General features: G+C 44.3%; 1 protein-coding gene across 1 annotated transcript in view; it reads right to left on the reverse strand.

The window, feature by feature from the left end:
• Positions 1–17,838, reverse strand: part of arrb1 (arrestin, beta 1) — a 58,447-nt gene that overhangs the window by 22,526 nt on the left and 18,083 nt on the right. The gene's annotated exons all lie outside the window — the stretch shown is intronic.

Below are 17,838 nucleotides of genomic sequence, written 5' to 3' on the forward strand. Positions count from 1 at the left end.
TTGTTTTGCACACTAAGAAGTACTGAGAATGTGCCACATGGCTAACTGAGGTTCCAGTTACAATTTCCCTTATACTGTCTAAGACTGTCACAGTTTGTCAGGAAGGGCCCAGGGATACGGAGGAACACTAACACAGTTTATTGATGAGAGGTTGCTGTACAGATGATAAACACAGATGCAGCTGACAGGGGAAAACTGTAGTAACAACAATGGTGCAGGTACAGCAGCAATGAAGACAGCAATGACAGCAGCAATGAAGACAACAGTGACAGCAGCGATGAAGATAGCGATGACAGCAGCGAAGATGGAGCAGCGTGGGACACCCGGGTGGCATGGAGGAATATAGGCTGCACGGTAAGTAAATCCAGGTTTGTTATCCAATAGAAAGTACACTGGAGATGAAAACTCAAACGGGAGACAACTGGAACCAACAAAAATAAAAACTAGACAGGGAGAAAACAAGAGAAACAAGACTGCACTAGACTGGAGCGGTGAGACTGCACACAAACACGGATGATCGATCTGGCAATGAGAGAGAGAAAGGAGAGGGTATTAGTAGGCTGAGAAAATGAGCAACAGGTGTGGGTAATTAGCTTGTGAATGGCGCGAATAAGCATTCCCATAGGAATGTCAGTCGTGCCATCCACATGGAGGAGAAAAACACACGAGGGAACAATAAACAAGCAAATACACAGGAGAAAAACAACAGACCCTCTGGAACCATGACAACGACAAGCTTTAACTCAATTCAAATAATTAAATAAAAACGATGATACTTTAATCACAGATGAGTTAAGTTAACTTGTAACTAGTTAATGTTACTTTACAAAATTAAGCTCAGTTTAATTGAGCCAAATACAGTAAGTATGTTTACTTAAAAAAAAGCAAGCAAACCGATTGGCTTAAAAAATCTAAATAAGGTCAACTAATTAGATTTTACAATGTGTAAGACAATTCCCTTTTGGATGTCAATTAGACATTCATTAGGAGTCTTTGAGACAGTTTAATGGAAATTGTAACTGGAATCTCGGTTAGCCATATGGCACATTCTCAGTACTTCTTTATGATTTAGAATGTTGGTAAATCTGATCTTTTTAAGATGGTTAGCAGATGTTAATTAGAATGTGATGCTTTCCAGATGAAAAGATCTAAAACAGACATTTCTGAGATTTACGTGTGCTATCATTCATCTAATTGACAATTGCTCAGCTGGCACATGCAGGCTAGGAAGTATGCAACCTAGGATGTATGCAATCTTGACAGTCATCTTTTCTTCATGGGCACTCAGTTCCAGAACAATTTATTTTTAGAAAATCATCTGAGTCTAAATGCCATGTGACTGATCACTCTATCCACATTTTTCCTGACCAACCACTGGGTGGTGCCATGATTATTCTGATTGCAGATGGATTGTTTTCTGGTTCCGGTCTCCATTAAGAAGTAATGTAAAAACTACCGAAACAAGCAATCCACACGGAGATCAACAACCATATTAAAGGTGTTTGAAGTCACAAGGCTTAATCAGTTGTTGGCTGTCATAACATCTCGAAATAGTTGATGATATTATCGTAACTAACCTCAGGCTATTGCTTCATGTCATTAATCCACTCCTTAAACTAGGTGAGGCACTTTTAAAGGACAGTCATCGTGACTCTGTAAAGTATTGGAACGATGGAGCCACATGTTTTTTATTTGGCAATTTTTACAAATGTAATACCCTAAACATCACATTATCTGCTAAAAATATACGCCAATGTGAGTGGAAACACTGGTGATTGAAAAATGAAAAGAGTCTTCCGTATGAATCGTGAAACATTTCCGTGTTCAGGAAAAAGGTGGATATCAGAAATCATTTCAGCTGTCAAAGTAAAAGATTTCTTTGTAAAACTGGTCTATTTCTCTTTGTTAAGAGCCCTCCAAAAATTGGGCACTGGTGAAACATCTATTATAATGTAATGTAATTTTTTTGATTTATATGTTGCTGTAAAAAAAAAAAAAAACATTTGTTCAGAATACAGGGCTATTTTTGAATGACCGTCTGTGGAGAAACATAATAATAGCTGAAGCTATACAGTCAAACTTAAAAAGCAAGCTTTCAAACTTGAAAAGTTTGAAAAAGTATCATAAATGTAGTTCATGTCACAAGTATTCTGAAGGCATATGATGTTTAGGTGAAACAGCCTGAGAGGGAGAGCTGGCCCAGAGAGGTATCCCCCATATGTCCACTCCGACCGTAGGGTCTGGTTGAGGAAGTAGCATTCCCATGTGGGCGGCTGAAGAGTGTGCACCTCCGGCTCTGGACTCCATGGTTGGATATGAGCGTGGGAGGAGGTGCCAACAGGGTGACGCTTGGGGGGGAGTGATCTGCCCCTCCGGCTCGTCATCGTCACCCCGCCTCTTAGGGCCACCCTTCAGCCAGGCTCACGATAGGAGTTGGGCAAGAAAGCGAGAAGAGGTGCATAATTAATAAGCCTCGTTCTGACAGCAGTGAATGAAGCACACCTGATGGGAATAATGCTTCATCACCGCTGTCTTTAAAATGCAGAGTGCACCTCTTCTCGGGGAGCTGGCTTCAAATCTCCACATGTGCACACACTGGCATCCTTGCACGCCCAGGACCAGAGCTGGGAGGGTTCGAAGTTGGATGCGCTGCCGGACCCATTCCTCGGACCTCCGGACGCATTAATGAGTCGCCGGGGATGAACAGCTCACGTCGCCGCAGATGGGCTAGATGCCGGGCCGCCTTCCCCTCACACCTGCCACGGCCCTGAGAAGACAGGCCACCAAGGATGCCGCCGCCCCTCACACCATGGACCCTGGAGGGGAGCGTGAGCGGCCGACTGACCCAGCTCATGCCTGGGCCATTCTATGGACACTACCCTGCCCTTCACAGAGCCCCGTCTCACCGTGAGGATGCCAGATTCCCCCTTTATTTTGAACACTATCCCCCCTTATTACCCCTTTTATGGACATGTTATTTTTATTATTATTTCCAATAAATGCCTCTCCAAGGCTTGACGCCACACCCACTGTGTCTGTCTCTTGCTCACCCCGCCACACAGCCTCATACGCAACAGGGTGAGATGCACTGTGTGTTGTGACACATTCCTCCCATAACCATCATTCACATATTCTGTGACTTGTGCCACAGTAGACATCCTGTTGGTTTGGACCAGATGTGATAGCCTTCCTTGCCCTCACTCATCGATGAGCCTTGGGTGCCCAACACTCTGTCACCGGTTTTTGGTTTGTCCTTCCTCGGAGCACTGTCAGTAGGTACTCACCACTGCTGACCGGGAGCACCCCACAAGCCTTGCCATTTTGGAGATGCTCTGACCCAGTCATCTGGCTATAACAATTTGGCTCTTGTCAAAGTCGCTCAGGTCTTTACTCCTGCCTATTTCTCCTGCATACACTTTACTTCACTTTTATTTTCACACAACCATATACACAAGCACAATAGTGGGTGAAAGTCTTGGGTGCAGTTCCGAGCAACATAGCAGTTGTGATAGTGATGAGACATAGAAGAGACATATACCAATTTACAATAAACAGATTTACACATCAAAATTTCATTTCTAATATACACATAATTACACACAACACAATATACAAATAATAATATACAATATACAGCATACATTACACACAATATAGAATATTGTACAGTATACAATACACACATTATAGAATACACATACACACAATATAGAATACACATTATACAATAAAAAAGTATATATAGTATATATAAAATATACAGTAGGTTGTATTGTACTGTATTGACATTCAGGCTGTCGGTTGATAGTCAGTTGCCAGTGTGTTGTTAAGAGAGAATATAATTTAAGACAGTCCAGTGTGAGATAATAAGTTTAATAAAGTGCAGTGCTGATGTATATTGATCGTGAGAGGTCAAGAGTTCAGAAGTCTGATTGCTTGGGGGAAGAAGCTGTCATGAAGTCAGCTGGTGCGGGTCCTGATGCTGCGATACCGTCTGCCTGATGGTAGCAGTGAGAGCAGCCCATGGCTTGGGTGGCTGGAGTCTCTGATGATCCTCCAAGCTTTTTTCACACACCGCCTGGTATATATGTCCTGGAGGGAGGGAAGCTCACCCACGATGATGTGTCTGGTAGTTCGCACCACGCTTTGAAGGCTTTGCGGTTGTGGGTGGTGCTATTGCCATACCAGGCAGTGATGCAGCCAGTCAGGATGCTCTCTACAGTGCTGGCGTAGAACCATGTGAGGATGTGGTGGTTCATTCCAAACTTCCTCAGCCGTCTCAGGAAGAAGAGGCACTGATGAGCCTTCTTCACAACGGCCTCAGTGTGGACGGACCATGTGAGTTCCTCAGTGATGTGGACACAGAGGAACTTGAAGTTGCTGACTCTCTCCACTGTTGCTCCATTGATGGTGAAGGTACTGTGTTCTCTGTCTTTTCTCCTGAAGTCCACCACAAACTCCTTTGTCTTGCTGACATTGAGGGAGAAGTTGTGCTCCTGACACCAGTGTGTCAGAGTGAGCACCTCCTCTCTGTAGGCCATTTCATCATTGTCAGTGATCAGACCTACCACCGTCGTATCATCAGCAAACTTAATGATGGCATTGGAGCAATGTGTTGCCACACAGTCATGTGTGTACAGGGAATACAGGAGTGGGCTGAGAACACAGCCCTGAGGGGCTCCAGTGTTGAGGGTCAGTGATGAGGAGATGTTGCTGCCCATTCTAACCACCTGGCGTCTGCTTGACAGGAAGTCCAGGATCCAGCTGCACAGCGAGCTGTTTAAGCCCAGAGCCCGGAGTTTCACATAAAGCTTGGCGGGCACTATGGTGTTGAATGCTGAGCTGTAGTCTACAAACAGCATTCTCACATAAGTGTTCCTTTTTTCCAGGTGGGAGAGAGCAGTGTGATTGTAGATGCAATGGCATCATCAGTGGAGCGGTTGTTGCGGTAAGCAAACTGCAATGGGTCCAGTGATGGAGGCAGCACAGAGCAGATGTAATCTCTGATTAGTCTCTCAAAGCATTTGCTGATGATGGGGGTCAGAGCAACTGGACGCCATTCATTTAAGCAAGTGATTTTGAATTGCTTTGGTACAGGCACAATGGTGGACATTTTAAAACATGTGGGGACCACAGACAAGGAGAGGGTAAGGTTGAAAATGTCCGTAAAAACACCAGCCAGTTGGTTCACGCACGCTCTGATGATGCGGCCCGGAATGCCGTCTGGACCCATGGCTTTATGGATATTCACCCGTCGGAAGGATCGGGTTACATCCGCTACAGAGACGGAGAGTGAACTAACCTCTGTAGCTTCAGCCGTGAGAGCTCTCTCCACGAGGGCGGTGTTATTTCCCTTGAAACGAGCATAAAACGTATTTAGCTCATTCGGAAGAGAGGCAGCAGTGTTCATGGCAGAGTTTTTATTGCCTTTAAAGTCCGTGATGATATTAATTCCCTGCCACATGCTTCTAGAGTTGGTGGTGTTAAACTGTCCTTCAATCTTGTCCCTGTACTGGTGTTTTGCTGCTCTGATAGTTTTGTGGAGTGCATAACTGGCTTGTTTATGCTCCTCCGCATTCCCGGAATTAAAAGCAGAGGTCCAAGCATCAAGTGCAGCGCGAACATCGCTATTTATCCATGGCTTCTGGTTGGGGTAGATCCGTATTGTTTTGGTCGGAACAACATCCTCTACGCACTTTCTGATGAAACACGTTACGCTATCAGCGTACACCTCGATGTCGTCATCAGAGGCGGACCGGAACATCTCCCAGTTTGCGTGATCAAAACAGTTTTGTAGCGTAGAATCTGATTGGTCCAACCAGCACTGGATCGTTCTGAGGGTGGGTGCTTCCTGTTTCAGTTTCTGCCTGTAAGCGGTCAGAAGCAGAATGGAAGAGTGGTCTAATTTGCCAAATGGTGGGAGGGGGAGGGATTTGTAGCCATCCCAAAAGGGAGAGTAGCAATGGTCCAAAACCCGGTCCCCTCATGTGTTGAAACTGATGAGTTGGTGGTATTTTGGTGCGATTGATTTAAAATTGGCTTTGTTAAAGTCCCCGGTCACAATGAACGCGGCCTCAGGGTGCGCGGTTTCCTGCTTGCATATACTCCCGTACAGTTCCTTGAGTGTCTGGTCTGTGTCGGCTTGTGGGGGGATAAACACAGCTGTGATAATGACCGCTGTGAATTCCCTCGGTAGCCCGAATGGTCGACAAAGAAGCATGAGAAATTCCAGATCAGGAGAGAAGAAAGACTTGATAGAATGTACGTTCTTCTGATCACACCAGGATTTGTTGACTATAAAGCATAATCCACCACCTCTGCTTTTACTTGAGAGGTCTTTCGCTCTGTCCGCTCGGTGCACAGAGAACCCCACGGGTTCGATGGCTGAATCTGGAATCTCAGCAGACATCCAAGTTTCCGTAAGGCAGATAATGCAGCAGTCCCTCGTCTCTCATTGGAAAGAGATCCGCGCTTTCAGCTCACAGAGCTTGTTGTCCAGAGACTGAACATTTGCCAGTAGAATACTGGGTAGCAGAAGTCGATTGCACGACGTCTTACTCTGATGAGAACGCCGGCTCTAGGGTATATATTTCATTCAACACACTGACTACGATAACTAATTGTTCGCTAATACTATGCACTCAGCCATGTAATGTATGAATTTTCCAAGGGTATTGTCCCAAATGGAACACTTAAAAAAAATTTGCTACACGGAAGCATTCGTCGTTAACAGCTGACGGAAGTAACGTTTCAAGCTCACGTGATGCGTTGTTGCTAGCTTTAGCACGTTAGTGCCAACCTCAGTTTAACACTTGTATCTTAAACACCGTACATATTCACAGAGTGTGGGGTGATGGTAAAGCATTCAACTCAAATTTGTAAGATGCTGTATCGACTGAAGTTTTGCTAGCTGCAAAGTCTTCATTATTTACAACTGTTTTGTCAGACAAGCAGTGTAGCCAGGTAACTCTGCCCCTTCCGCTATGTACAGCAAGCTGTGTGCACAGAATGCATGAAGTGTCCAATATTCCACACTCCGTTTTGACGGCTGAAAAAGTGCATCATCCGGGTACATTAAGTGCACTTCTTTTTGCTGCATTTTCAGTGTTAACGTACTACTCGCACTACTTACACTACAAAATGGCGAAGAATTGTGCAGAAGTGTGCGGTTTAGAACGTGTCAATTCAATTCCTAAAGACTAAGAGAAGTTAGCTAAATAACTCAGACTGCAGAATGCTCATACATGGTACATAATCAAAAGAAGCTTGTCAGTGCCTTACAGTGTCCTATGTAGTAATAGCCTACAGGCAAGTTTATTCTGTTAAAGAGAGTCAATTAAATTAGCCAGCTTCCCTCTCTGTTAAGTTCTAATCCTGCCATAAATTAGCCGTGGTGTCTCCACAAATCCTCCTTGGCACCAGCATATCCTTTTGACTCTGCATCCTTATTAGAGGAGTGTTCTCATTAATGGACATTATGGTTTCAGAGGAAGCATTTTGGTACAATAAAGCAAAAAGTGTGCAGAGCTGGAGATATTTCAGGCAGTTAGCAAAAAACTGTTTACTGTTAGAGCAAAGAGTATGAACCATTAGCCCCTTTCAAAACAAGAGTTTGTGGGTTGTTTATGGCTTCAGCATTAGAGGATGTCTTTGAAGGGTTTTTAATGGTATTTTCTGCCGAGATGGCAACTTTGTTCAAAACTGAAACAGTTATGATACAATCAACCACAACATGCTTCTAGGGCACACTTAATCTATTCAGACAACAGTAAAATATAACAATAACAATATATTGTAAAAATGGACAGATTAAACATGTATTTTTCTTTTCAAGTGAATCATTTCTGGTAAAAGCTGCCTGAAACAGATGACAGCACCTGTCAGTTAATTTGAGAATGCGCAAACACATTATCTGGACCAGCCTTAAAAATAGGGTTTTTTGCGTGATATAAGCTAAACAAACACAATTTATGATACCATTGTTTTCAGATTTTAGGTTATTTGATCGTAATCTTGATGAACCGTATTTGATAGTTTGGTATTTCCCCATTCAAGAATATAGGAGCTGTACTTTTATGCCACTTGTATCCATAGAAAATAGCTGCCCCGGGATGTTCCCAAGATGGTTGCAGAGTGGGGTATATGATAAGTGTGGGTGAGAAACAAATCAAAAAGTCCTTTTTACTGTAAATTCTCCTCCCTGCCTAGTAGGTGGCGATATGCATGAAGAATGTGAATTGCCAAAATGAAAAGAAGAAGAATATGAAAGTGGAGATTAATAGTAATAAAGGGCTTAAATATTGATCTGTTTCTCACCCACACTTATCACATCGCTTCTGCAGATATGGTTTTAACCACTGGAGTCTTAAGGATTATTTTATGCTGCCTTTATATTCTTTTTGGACCTTTTGGAAGTTCTGGCCACCATTCACTTCTATTGTATGGACATAAAGAGCTGAGATATTCTTCTAAAAATCTTAATTTGTGTTCTGCAGAAGAAAGAAAGTCATACACATCTGGGATGGCATGAGGGTAAGTAAATGATGAGAACATTTTCATTTTTGGGTGAACTATCCCTTTAAGTTAAAAGGATCTTAAGAGTGTGATTTGCACCGTAATGGGGAAACTATGGTTACAAATTCTACTATTATCAATAACACTGTATAGGTATGTATGTTGGGTTTTCCATGCCATAGCATCTTATAATGTAAGGGTTTGTCTTTAGTCATCATCTGGGAGCATTAACCATGTGACCAAGACTTCTTACTGCATTTCCAAGAGCCAAATAAGTCCTGTCTTACTACCAAATATCTGCTGGCAAAGAGTTGGTTGGCAGCTACTGTGCTTCTGATTATGTCATCCATATGCAAGCACCTGTGAATAGAGTTAACTGCTCAGCTGGTCTCTCTGGCATCTCCAGAGTCAAATTGCTCTCATCTAATGCAGTGGAGCCTCTTATTATGCTCATGTGGTTGAGGCACACACAGACAGCACACTAATGACAGACAGTTATTTTGATCACTTATGGCAATAACAGTGAGAATTATTCTGCCTCACACCGAGCACCAAATGTTCTGTTTTCAACCAGCTTGCCTGGGCGATTTTATGATGAAATAAATGGAAAATGGCACGGCTTTGGAATCAAGATTTATTCATGATGAGGAAAGGGCAGGATATGAGATAAAACATGGGGTGTGATTATATCAAGTGCTTCTTCATTCAGTCTTCTTTCTGAAGACTGGTTGTAATAATACAAATATTTTCAATGTGGATATAAGAATAGCACAGGTGTCTGTGCTGAATACTCAGACACAACTATCCAGTGGCCAGGCTCTTGTTTCAGCAAATGATGATAAACTTTAAAAGAAAAATACTTTCTTAGTGGCAAATTTATTTATAAATGGAGTCCAAATGGGACTTCTAACAAAAAAGAAGAAAATGGAATAAAACAATAAGCCACACAAGGCTGTGAGTTACAGTGATCTTACCACAGGTAAGAGGCCTTCTTTCAATCCCCCTAAATCAATGTAAATTCACTGTAACACACAACCTAAAAAATTATCACATGGGAACTCGACATACCGAATGTTCCAGTACCCTGACATCGACCCCATTCCTCTGAATTACTGACAAGTGGCATCTCCCATCAGACATTTTTGCATGAATTCAAATGTATTTACCTTATCCTGTGGCGATACTTATAGCACGTTGTGCGAGCAGCCTCAGAAATTGGTTTTGGTCACATGTGAAAACCAGGAAGTAACAATATATTCGGACGTATGTTGTTTCCGAGAGTTCCAGTACCCTAGGATCAGAAACATTATGCCGACTCACAGACCAGTGCCATCTCCTATCACACATTTTTGCATCTGCTCAAGTGTGTTTACCTTCCCTTGTGGCACGACCTAAAGTACGTTGCGTCAGCAGCATGGAAGACCCAGGCTTGGATCTCGCATTGAAACCAGGAAGTAATTGCACTCGCATAATCAGTGATAGTTTAGGGGTTTGGTTTGGTTTGGTTGGGTTGGGGTTGGGGTTGGGGGTCAATTAATAAAATATGCATTCTTCTTCACTGTATTACATCCTGTACAGCTGAAAACATCTCGCTTCAAAACTTGCTTTTAGCTCTCCACTTTGGACATTTCACCCAGAAAGTTAAGCACACACGTGCCCATACACCCAACAACACTTACCATATTGGCCATTGAGGGCATTGTTTCAAATTTCGGTTAGCACAGATTGATTTTAGCTAAAGAAACGTCAACTTGCTGTTTCCGATTCCACTGTGAGATCACCAATCTGACTTGATCTCTCAGAAACAACATGCCGACTTCCTGTGTGATCATGTTGGTGTGACAATGAATGAGGAAATATAGACATAGGGTGGTTCTCAATTCTACACTGTTCTTGTGAAAATCAGTCTCATCTAACTACCTTGAAAGATCGTTTTGAGATGTGCTGCAATATGTAGATTCAACAACCTCTTAACTATATTCTTTTTTTCGGAAGTGGGTGATGATGTCAAACAAGTCCACAAGAATGCAAGAACACAAAAATAACGCACATTGAGAAACAGCCCTTATTTTCACTTTGCTGAGCGGAAAAACATATGTTTCTGTGAAAAGTGTTTTTAGAAAGTAGCTTAAAAGTACTTTGTAATGTGATTGCTTTTTCGATTTAGTAATAACTAAAGTTATTAGTAGATTACTATCTTAGAGAAGTAATTAGCAATTTGTAGTGGATTACTTTTTTGAGTAACTTCTCCAACACTGTTTGTGACTGCCTCTGCGCTTAATGTTTTAATATTTACGTTGAAATTGACTATGTTTACATGGACACAAGAAAGTGACTTATTGCGAGAAATAGGTGTATTGAGAGAAAGTTGTGTTCCCATTTACATGCACTGTATAAGTGGCATACTCTTTACTCCCGTATACATGTGGCATGATCACAGCTTTCTCCACAGCAACGTAATTTCTCTGCGACCATCGAGTAAATAACGAACTTTGGAATCCAAGGAAGACTTAAGTATTTTATTTCCCGTTGCTTCACTTTATTTCCAGATATTCCAGAGTTATTGCTGTGTTTGTTTCTTTAACTTTCTATTGCAACCTGCAGCAATAGCAATAGTGGGTTTTCCCTCTTACGTAAAACTCTGGGATTCCCCCAAAGTGCGAGCGCATATATGCGAACGTTAGGGACTGTCAATATTTTACATTAGTGTGTATAAATGGGTATAGTTTATAGTGTATGTGCTTTTCCCTCTGTACTCCCAGAAATGTTGAATTCTTTCTGCTGTGTTAACTTGTTGTTGGGCTCCATCCTATGACATGTTATCCGGTCTGTTCAAGCACATGCACACTCCTCAAAAACCTGTAAAAATGCTGCTTATGCATTTACATGTCCCCATAAAACGCGTTCCCTATTTGTCACTCACTCGACGTTGTGTCGATGTAGTGACACTAGGGGTCACTCTTGGGAGCCTGAGACACCTCTGGTCTTTGATAAAAAGCCAATGAAAATTGGTGAGTGGTATTTGTATGCCACTCCCCCAGACATACGGGTATAAAAGGAGCTGGTATGCAACCACTCATTCAGATTTTCTCTTCGGAGCCGAACGGTCATGCTCATTGAGCTGAATACTACTGTTCATTCAACTCTGCTGGATCTGACGGCACATTTCAGCGGCTTCTCCCTCCTCTGCACTGGTGCACTGCAGAGAACGCCCCTAGGTGCTTCGGCAGAAAAACAAGAGAGTATATTTTCTGAAAGAGCTTTTCCTCCTCTAAAAAGAGTATATATTTCTCTAAAAGAGCGGCACATATGGAACGTCTTTTTAAAGATGCGCCTTTTAAGATGCCTTTCCGATTGTGTGTTATTCCTGGTTGCGGTCGTTATCTCTCAACTTCGGATGGTCATGATCGCTGTCTTTCATGTCTGGGCGTGACCCACACGGAGGCAGCGTTTGTGGATGGTTCATGTTCTCACTGTGAGAACATGACCATGGCAACGTTGCAGTCGCAGCTTGCTTTCGTAAGACCCCAACGGCTCCCCGCCTCAGTCCTTTTACCTACGGATATGAGGCCAGCACGGCTAGCACTGGGGGCAATTTGTGGACCCCAATGGGATCGTCTCCGCCGGGTATCCCCCCACGAACCTCCCATTCCCCGGCACACTCGTCTGCCCAAATCAGGCTTCAGGATGAGTTCGCCGGCTCATCTCATGGCGAGTCTGGCTTCTTGTTCGGAGCCCGTGAAGATGATGAGATCTCGAGCGCAGCATCGGAGAGCGGGCTTGTCCATTCGGACGCAGAAGCCTCAGCTGGGCTTCCCCCTTCGGGGATGACTGCGCAGTCACAGGCCGATGCCGAAATGACGGACATGCTTTCCCGGGCGGCCGCGAGCGTCGGGTTAGAGTGGAACCCTCCGCTCTCCCCTGAACCCTCGCGGCTTGATGATTGGTTCCTGGGCTCGCAGCACCGCTCAAAGCAGCCACGCCCCGTTCCAGTGCCATTCTTCCCGGAAGTGCACGAGGAGCTGATGAAGTCGTGCGAGGCACCTTTTACTGCCCAGCCCCGATTCTGCAGTTCCCCACTCTCACTAACCTCGATGGTGGGGCGGCCAGGTGGATAAGGTGCTCACGGTGCACCTATGCCTGCAGAGCGCCGCCACCTGGCGCGGACACCCTAAGCTCCCGTCCAAGCCCTGTAGGCTCATGTCGTCCCTGACGGCTAAAGCCTACATCCCTGCTGGACAAGCCACCTCTGTCCTGCATGCCATGGCTCTCCTGCAGGTCCACCAATCCAAGGCATTGAAAGAACTGCACAAGGGTAGTTCCGCCCCAGATTTTATGCAGGAACTGCGCTCGCGACTGACCTCACTCTCTGAGCAACGAAGGTCACGGCGCGGTCTCTCGGGCGGACGATGGCCACACTAGTGGTCCAGGAGCGCCACCTTTGGCTCAACCTGGTTGAGATGGGCGAGGCCAACAAGACACGGTTCCTTGCTGCCCCCATTTCCCAGGCGGGCCTATTCGGCGACACCGTCAAGGACTTTTCCCAGCAGTTCTCGGCGGTGAAGCAGCAGAAGGAGGTAATCCGGCACATCCTGCCCCAGTGCGGCTCAAGATCCCGCACCCCGTCTGCTCATAGCCAAGGGCGTCCCCCTGCGGTGACTGCACCGGCTCCGCCCCAGCTCGCCCCTTCAGCCCGGCCCCGGCGTGGAGCCCACCGCAGGAGGCAGATGCCACCCGTCTCACAGCCGGCGCCTAAGAACCCATGGAGGTCCTCAAAGTGCCCCTGAGATGGGCGACTCAGGGATGAGGGAACCCACTCACGAGGAGCTGGTAAAAAGACCACTCCATCCCCCGGTGGAGTGCTGGGTGGAAAATCTTTTGTTGCCTTTTTGTTTGATTTCGCCGCATGCCCAAGTGGCTGCGGTACCCAACAGTTCAGCAAAAGAGCGGCTTCCTTCCTCCCTGGGTCACATACCCGGTGTGTACGGTCATCACCATGACTACCGTCTACGGGTTTTTTCTTGCAGGATTGGTGCTCCAGCGGTGGCCTTTCCACCCCTGAGCACCCAGCTGTGGCACACAGCCACCCCCGATGTGGCAGTCTCCACAGGTTACGAGGACAGGCCTCTTCCTCCCCCATCCCAGGCTGTTCCGGGGGTGGTCACAAGGAGCCAGGTAAGTGCTTCGATGTCCCTAGACTCAGCACGGCTACGACGTGGTGTGGCACCTCGAGCTCTGCCCCGCCGTGAGGCCCCACCTGCCGGTACGTCCGATGACATTGTACCCTTGGTCCCCCTTGCGCGGAACTTGGACCAGTGGCTCACGCTTTCCAATCTATCACGATGGCTGATCCTGACCGTCCGACTCGGCTACGCAATTCAGTTCGCCAGGCGCCCACCCAGGTTCAGCGGTATTCACTTCACCTTGGTCAAGAGCAAAAACGCTGCCACCTTGCGCGCGGAGATTGCTACCCTCCTACAGAAGGGCGCGATAGAACCTGTCCCTCCAGACGAGATGAAGAAAGGGTTTTACAGCCCCTACTTCATCGTACCGAAAAAAGGCAGTGGGTTGCGGCCAATCTTGGACCTGCGAGTACTGAACCGGGCTTTACACAGACTCCCATTCAAAATGCTGACGCAAAAATGCATTCTGGCGAGCGTCTGGTATCAAGATTGGTTCGTGGCGGAAGACCTGAAGGATGTGTACTTCCACGTCTTGATCCTTCCTCGACACAGACCCTTCCTGCGGTTTGCATTCGAGGGTCAGGCGTATCAGTACAAAGTCCTCCCTTTCGGCCTGTCCCTGTCACCTCGCATCTTTACGAAGGTCGCAGAGGCTGCCCTTGCCCCGTTAAGGGAGGTGGGCATTCGCATTCTCAACTATCTCGATGACTGGCTAATCCTAGCTCACTTTTGAGACATGTTGTGCACACACAGGGACCTGGTGCTCTCACACCTCAGCCGACTTCGGGTCAACTGGGAAAAGAGCCAATAACTATGGCATATCTCGCCCAGGACATGCCACCCCAGGTAGGGCTACGAGCCCATTCTACCAGGGGTGTAGAGGCTTCCTGGGCCCTGGCCAGAGGTGCCTCTCTAACAGACATTTGCAGAGCAGCGGGCTGGGCAACACCCAACACCTTTGTAAGGTTCTACAACCTCTGGGTGGAACCGGTTTCGGCAACACAAGCAGATAAGCCCGGGATAGCCGGCCGGATGTATCGCTTGCACATAGTGCCTTCCACCTCCTTTTGAGCTGAAAATGTGTGCCATTAATTCCCAGTAGTGTTCACAAGTTTGTTCCCTGGTTGACTTCCTCCAAGCCCTGTGGCAGTCGAGGTTTCAGAGAGATTCGCTGCCGGCCCAATACACGTGCTAACTAAGAGTCCTGTTCTGGGGTAGGTGCTCTGCATGTGGCGGTTCCCTGTAAGGCTAACCCCATGCGATATATTTCATCCGCTAATTCGTTTCCTTGTTGGCAAACTGCGTCTTCCTTGGGCAGAGCACCTCTGCCCCAGTCTCCATGTTTGTAGTAACTCCTCCCCCATTGGGCAGGATCTACCTTGAAGACTCTCCACATGGTTGGAAAGACAATGTGACGTATCCTTCCACTTAAATATCCTCCCCTCTCTTTGGGCGAGGTGTGGTCTCCGCTGTGTCTTCCCCTTGGGAGGGACACCCCCCGACTAGACCTGGCAGCCCAGTCGGATAATCCCCCTTCTTATTTAGGGAGTGGAAAAAAGAGAAGGAGACCACGACTGGGTTAAGCCTGTCTCTATCTCTTGGGTAGTCGACTTGTCCCCAAAAAGGGATGTTCGACACTCATAACTATGTTGGGGGAGGTTACATGTCAACCTGGTGTGCTGGCTATGAGGCACACAGTAGTCTGCCCACCACACACCGCCAGTTCACGTAACACAGTTCAGCCAATTGTGGCATTTTGTATAGGGACCCCTAGTGTCACTACATCGACACAACGTCGAGTGAGTGACAGATAGGGAATGTCATGGTTACTTGTGTAACCTCTGTTCCCTGATGGAGGGAACGAGACGTTGTGTCCCTCCTGCCACAACGCTGAACTACCCGCTGAAATGGCCGGACTTCATATCGGCTCCTCAGCATAAAACCTGAATGAGTGGTTGCATACCAGCTCCTTTTATACCCGTATGTCCAGGGGAGTGGCATGCAAATACCACTCACCAATTTTTATTGGCCTTTTATCAAAGACCAGAGGTGTCTCGGGCTCCCAAGAGTGAACCCTAGTGTCACTACATCGACACAACGTCTCGTTCCCTCCATCAGGGAACTTAGGTTACACAAGTAACTATGACATTATCCAGGAGAAATTTGGGTGTGTTAAACCGCTTTGTCTTAATCCCTTAAATGCATAAGGCATTCTTGTTTACATGATGTTTCAGAACGCCGCTTAATGCAAAAACTCTGGAATAAACCATTTTCTTAAGTGCATGTAAACGTGGTTATTGTCACATTATCAATATATGCATACTTGCAGAACATTAATTATACATGCATCATCCACACATGTTTTTCTTTTTTTTTTTTTTTTTTTTTTATAACTCCTGGCTGCCTCTACAGATTCAACCAGGAAGGAATTAAAAATGAATTATCATATTAGCAGAGCACATATTGCTGTCATGCCATAAAGCCCTAAGTGATCTTGAGGAGAGGAAATTTGTTTTAAAGGGATATTCCCATCATTCATATCCTGTGTTCATTATGTTTTAATGAAAACATGTGTGGGCTTGATGCATAAACAAGGCCATAAACAAAGAACATAAAATGGTCACAAGGTTAACTTTGATTTACTAATTTTCTTCTACAGTGGACCAAAATTTCACTGACATTGCACACAGTGAAATATTGATAAGAAATTTCATTATATTATTTTTTATAATATTTATTATATAATTTTTTTATTGTAGTAAATTTCCTAAATAAAATACAGTCTTCAGATTGCTGATAATTCACATATGTTCAACCACAAGACCAAATGAACTAACCTGATTTTGAACATTTGAAGCTGAAGTTTATGGGCTCTGTGATTGTTTTTTTTTTTTTTTTTCATATATATTTAAGTAATGTTTATGAAAGCATTAATTACCTCAATATTATATTAATTTTTTTCATTACACAACAGTTAGTTTTTGTCCACTAATCTGATTATTGCCAATTTTCAATGGCAGATCACAAATAAACAAAATAGTTTACCATATTGTGTCTAAAATTTAAGTTACTTTACATTTACTAAGTGTTAAACTGTTGTATAATATTACACTTACAAGAGTGCTGTTATATTGTATATTCAGTACAACAGCATTCTTGCTCATGTGATATAAAGAAATGCATGAAATGTTCAACCATTTTCAAAAATAATTAATGTTGATATTTTGAATCTTAAGTGTTTATATATAAACTTTATGTAAAACTATAAGCAATAGTGTACCCAACAAGCTTTAAAATGGCAACTTTGACAATACATAGGCATCTAACTTTCCATTAAAACATTAAATTATGTGTTAACATGAACATGCGACAGAGAAAGGTTTCATGAGCACTATAAGCTTCAGGAAGCTTTCAGGTCATTATGTGCTTTCTCACTCCAGGTTTGAATAGCCATGGAACATACAGTAAGTGATGTTAAAGTGTATGTATGAATTTTTAAATAAGTGCATGCAAGAGTAAAGCACAGGCAATCTGTACTTTTCAGCTACTGTAACTTATATTACGATATATTACAAGTCTAAAATGGATAGTTCACTCAAAAATGAAAATTCTCTCATCATTTACTCACCCTTATGCCATCTCAGATGTGTATGACTTTCTTTCTTCTGCTAAACCTGAACGAAGATTTTTTAGAAGAATATCTCAGCTCTGTAGGTCATTTCAATGTAAGTAAATGGTAGTTAGACCTTTGAAGCTCCAAAAATCACATAAAAGGCATCATAAAATTATTCCATAAGACTCCAGTGGTTTGTTATATGTCTGTATGTGTGATGCAATATGAAGTGATGCAATTGCTTTGAATGAGAAACAGATCAATATTTAAATAATTTTTCACTATAAATCTCCACTTTCACTTTCATTTTCAGAATGTGAAAGGGACTTAAATCTTGATGTGTTTCTCACCCATACCTTGCATTTCGCTTCTAAAGACATCCATTTAACCACTGGAGTCGTATGGATTACATTTAGGCTGCCTTTATGTGTTTTTTGGAGCTTAAAATGTCTGGCCACTATTCACTTGCATTGTATGGACCTACTTCTAAAAATCTTTGTTTGTGTTCAGCAGAAGGAAGAAAGTGAT

The sequence above is a fragment of the Myxocyprinus asiaticus genome, chromosome 31, assembly GCF_019703515.2.
Source record: "Myxocyprinus asiaticus isolate MX2 ecotype Aquarium Trade chromosome 31, UBuf_Myxa_2, whole genome shotgun sequence".
Classification (NCBI taxonomy): domain Eukaryota; kingdom Metazoa; phylum Chordata; class Actinopteri; order Cypriniformes; family Catostomidae; genus Myxocyprinus; species Myxocyprinus asiaticus.